The sequence below is a fragment of the Rana temporaria genome, chromosome 3, assembly GCF_905171775.1.
Source record: "Rana temporaria chromosome 3, aRanTem1.1, whole genome shotgun sequence".
In the NCBI taxonomy this organism is placed as follows: domain Eukaryota; kingdom Metazoa; phylum Chordata; class Amphibia; order Anura; family Ranidae; genus Rana; species Rana temporaria.
The window spans coordinates 493299648-493304611 of record NC_053491.1 but is presented as its reverse complement, the minus strand read 5'-3'; the positions used below and the strand labels follow the sequence as shown (position 1 = coordinate 493304611).

The window sequence follows — 4964 nt, the reverse complement described above, 5'->3', positions numbered from 1 at the left end:
CCCCTGCAGGTGGCTATAAAGTATTGACGCCTAATTGTCAGTGTTGGCCAGCTTTCATTGGGGCCCTTCTGTAGGTGGTGCATGTGTCGCTGTCTCTTTTAGAGCGTGCAGTAGATGGCTAGTGGGCTGCTGAACAAAGAGCAGTCTCTATTGCCTGAACTGTATTGGGATAAACACGGGTGGTCAGCTCACCCCTCCTGGTACACAGAAATCCGGTCCAGATCACTTGGCAGTCTGCAGATCTCTGAAGTCAGGTCCCGGCGGCTCAGTCTCTCAGCTCTGGTGTAGACACTCACACAGCAACAGGTCTCTCCAGCCTTGGGTTTTCGGCACGGCAGGAGACCTCTCAGCCTCTCAGTCCTTTGGACCCTGGTGTGGGCACAGACACCCCAGTGATGGGTCTGCAATTGTCCAGATCCCCGCACACAAGAGGCTCACGGTGCCTCGGGCTCTAGGCACTATGGAGAGAATGTGTCTCTCCAGATTGCCAATGTATATAGAGAATGTGCCAATCAAATAGCAGGATTTCTGAGGTGTAACTCACACAAAATATATTACAATTTCATATACTTTATTACAGAAGAAATATGAAGCTAATAATTCATTGAGGACAATACATTCAAATATCCTCCATATGCCATAGATATTTGTACATCATTTATCCATTTCCAGAACTTATGGTCATCTCCACCTTCACAGATTAATTTCTACAAATGTATCCCACTTTTATATCCTATGACTGAGCCCGACACGTTTCCCGGATTGTCATCCGCTTCTTCAGGGAGGAAATTAATGGAGGATTGTTTCAGAATCAACACTACAAAATGTTCCAAGAAAAGAAGAAGAAATATATTTGTATACAACAAAGAGTGCTCAGGCTTTGGCTGCAGAAACCTGGAAACCACCATTGGAGCTGCTACACCATGATAGGAGAATCCATTGGGGGAGACCAAACCCCCCTCCCCCCTCAATGATTATCCTTCTCATTCATAGAAATTCTATAAGGCAGTGGTTCCCATCCCGTTCCTCAAGGACCCCCAACAGGCCATGTTTTGGGAATTTCTCTTAGATAAAATAGCTGTCCAATATACCAAGCCATTGACTCTGATTTATAGTGGATGTAAACCCTCCATATACCCAGTGATGTGAACAGCCTCAGATGATACACAGAGATGAAACAAATCTCCCTATATAAGTATTACATGTATATCTGCTGTCTCCAGCTTTATATATTCTTTAGAAAGTTCACATCTTGTTACAGATTTTCTCTTCCTGTTCAGCACTGGGAGTGAAGTCTGGGCACACAGCCAAGACAGCTGATTGGAGGAAAGGCACACCCCCCCCCCAATCCACATTGGCAAAGGAAGGAAGTAATGTGCAGAGCTGTGCTGTGAGAAGGCAAGCTCTCTGCTAATCTATTTATAGCAACCTCCCACGACACAAACTTCAGGCTGCTTTTGTCTCCCGTCTCTGAGAACTTGTCAGGCTGATAACAGAAGAACGGAGCAGGAGAAAGCCACGGGACTCAGTGCTTTGAAGAGAGATAAGAAAACACTGCAGATATATGTGCCCAGCTCAGATTTCATGAAACGGGTTTACATTCACTTTAAAAGCACCTGTGCAAGATCAAGGAAAACCTGCAAACATGGCCTGTTGGGGGTAGTTGAGGACTGAGGTTGAGAACCACCGAGATAAGGAACCCCCTTCCATAGCTCTCTGTAACACTGCCAAGTACTATAAAGTGCAGAGGCCCTACAGAATAAAATGGCGGGTGTTACAATTTTTTATTAATGTCACACGGTATTTATACTGCGATTTTTGAAATTCAAATCGTTTGGGGAAAAATACACTTTAATGAATTTTAATGCAAAAAACGCAAAGAACAACCCATTTTTTTGCTATAATATAAAAGATAATGTTATGCCGAGTAAATAGATACCAAACATGTCACGCTTTCAAATTGCGCACGCTTGTAAAATGGCGCCAAACTTCGGTACTTAATCTCCATACACTTTAAAAATGTTAAAAAGTTACCAGTTTCTAGTTACAGAGGAGATCTGGTGATAGAATTATCGCTCTCACTCTAACGTTTGTCGTGATATCTCCCATGTGTGGGGCAAACACCATTTACATACGTGTGCGTGACTTACATAAGCGTGTGACACGGGGGGAGGGGGACACCCTTTTATGAAAAATGTATTATTATTATTTTTTTTTTATCTCTCCTTTTATCTATGTATTTATTTATTTTATCACTTTTATTGCTATCACAAGAAATCCCTTGTGACAGAAATAAGACATGACAGGTCCTCTTTATGGAGAGATGTTGGGTCTATAGATAGGCAGATAGGCCACACCCACCCTCACTGCCTGATTGGATAGTTAGACCCGGTTCCCACCTATGCAGTTTGCTTTTTATCCATCCCTGCAGTGTTTTTTGCGGTGCGTTTTCTGTTTTTCCACATTCATCTTTGATGCATTTTTATGCTCCTTTTTTTTTTTTGGAAATTTGTTGTCGGGCAGATTAAAAAGCTGTAAAATCGTGGCAAAAACGCATCGCACACTTTTCTGCGGCTTCTCCATTGAAGTCTATTAAACCAAAAAACGCATTATAAAAATTTCCTGACCCTTTCCAAGAAACGCAGCGGCTGAGAAAAACCTCGATGTGACCGCGTCCCATAGGAAACCATGTTACATGGACTGTAGTGCGATTCTGTAAAAAAAATCACTAAAAAATTGCATAGGTGTGACCCGAGGATTACTGTTACTCCAGTAATTGGACAGATATTCTACCCAATCACAGCGATCAGTAAGAAATCGCACATTTAATTTATAGTAGAAAAACTTGCAAAGAAGCCACGCCCACTGCTATATACTATTGGATAAATATTACATTTATTCCACCCCTTCATCTGACATCACCAGACTGTGGGCGGAGTTCTCTCATCTCCCCCCTCCCCCCACATATCTTTATACAACCTCCCACTACACATATCCCAGCACGGAGGGGCTCAGTGAAGGTGGTGGTGAAGGTGTGGAGGTGTCGGATCGGGTCACACAGATCATAAAAGGAGATCCGCCCGGCCTCATAATCCAGATCTATCCTGACTCTGTTACTGGAGGGATTGGGGGGTAAGAGGATCCCTTTACTGTCATGTCTCACAGAATACTGATCATCATCATTCCTGTCCAATCCCCAGGACTTCTTATTATATCCAATAAATGACTCCCCCCCCTTCCCTCTCTATACTGGGGTAACACATCCCGACTCTCCATCCATCTGACCCCCCGACATCCACTTCCCAGTAATGTCTCCCTGAGGAGAAACTCTGACTGCTCATCACCTGAGGAGGCCAATCCTGGAATCTCTCTGGTGTTTCTGGGTAATTCTGGAATATATATGACCTGGATACAGTTTTCCTGTCATCTGATATCTGTAGATCATTATTAGCTGTGTTTCCATCCAGTAATATGTCTGCAGCTCCCTGTATTGGGAAGTATACATTTACCTCTGTTATTATATCAGATAAACCTGTGTGTAAGACCCCCGCCACACCCAGACCCCCTCCATCATGGAGGAGCTCCTCATGTCTCTCTCTGTCCTCATTATCTCCATCCTCAGTATCACACAAGTCACCTGTGTCTGATTCCTGTAAGACAGTCAGTGGATCCGTCATGTTACACAGCTCCTCAATGTGACGCATCTTCCTGGACAGCTCCTCCTTCTTTATTTCCAGATCCCGGATGGAGATGGAGATCCGCTCTGCCCTCCTGGAGATTTCCTTCAGGACTCTCTTCTCCAGATCTTCCAGACGTCTCCTGAGATCTCTAAACAGGTCAGTGACTCTCTCGGTGTCACCAGCTGCTTCTTCTTCTACTTTCCTCCTGTGTTCCTGCAGACTCTGGACTCTTTCCTCCGTCTCCTCTCTCTTTGTCAGATGTTTCTGCAGAACATTCCTCAGTGTCTCCTTCTTCTTCTCAGAAGCCTCATCCAGTGGCTCCATCTTATGTCCTGTGTGTTCTCCAATCATACAATACACACAGACACAGGTCTCATCCTCAGTGCAGTAATACTCCAGGATCTTCTTATGGACGGAGCATTTCCTGCTCTCCATGGACAAGGTGGGGTCACAAGATGTGTTCTGGGGACTTTTTATGGACTCTCAGGTGTTTATCACACAGAGAAACCTCACAGTGTAGACAGGATCTAACAGCAGGTACAGGAGAGTCCACACAGTGAGTACAGAAGACCCCGGACTCCTCTTGATCTGGCTGAGCAGACAGGAAAGTCTCTGCTATGTTACGTAGTGTTATGTTCCTGTGCAGTGCAGGACGATCCGAAAACTTCTCTCTGCATTCAGGACAGGAATATCCTCCAGACCCCTCCTGTGTATCCAGCACACGATCAATACAGACCCGGCAGACGTTGTGACCACATTTCAGGGTTACAGGATCGGTATAAATGTTCAGACAGACGGAACATTCCAGCTCAGCTCTCAGATCAGCAGACGCCATCGCTGACAGCAGAAGAGAAACGAAACTGAAAGTCTCTGACACCGGAGAGGAGTGTGGATGGGGGAGGGGTGACATCCTCCTACACAGGGTGAGGCTGGATGAATATTATAGAACACGGAGATCAGATTACAGAAGGCAGAAGATTAGTTTTGCAGTAGTAATGATAATTCTACCTCCCAACATTAGAAGAGGGAAAGAGGGAAAGACGGATGTTGAGAAGCATTGAGATGAAAAGTGGAGATGACTACATCATGATGAAAAGGGATTTGGTTATATAAAGTCTGAGCTTACACTATACACGGCATATACTGCAGCCTTTGTACCCCAAAAATATGTCTTCATTATTGTGCCAACCCCCCGACATGCAGAGAATAATGGTGGTATTCATAACAGAGTCTGGAGTGGGCTAAGGCACCACATCCCCATGTAGACAGGTGCAGTCTATACTC

The 4964-nt window shown here is 44.7% G+C and overlaps 1 pseudogene; it reads right to left on the bottom strand.

Moving 5' to 3' along the window:
- Positions 1–2887: 2887 nt before the first annotated feature.
- On the bottom strand, positions 2888–4610 carry LOC120931043 (annotated as a pseudogene).
- Between the last annotated feature and the right edge of the window lie 354 nt (positions 4611–4964).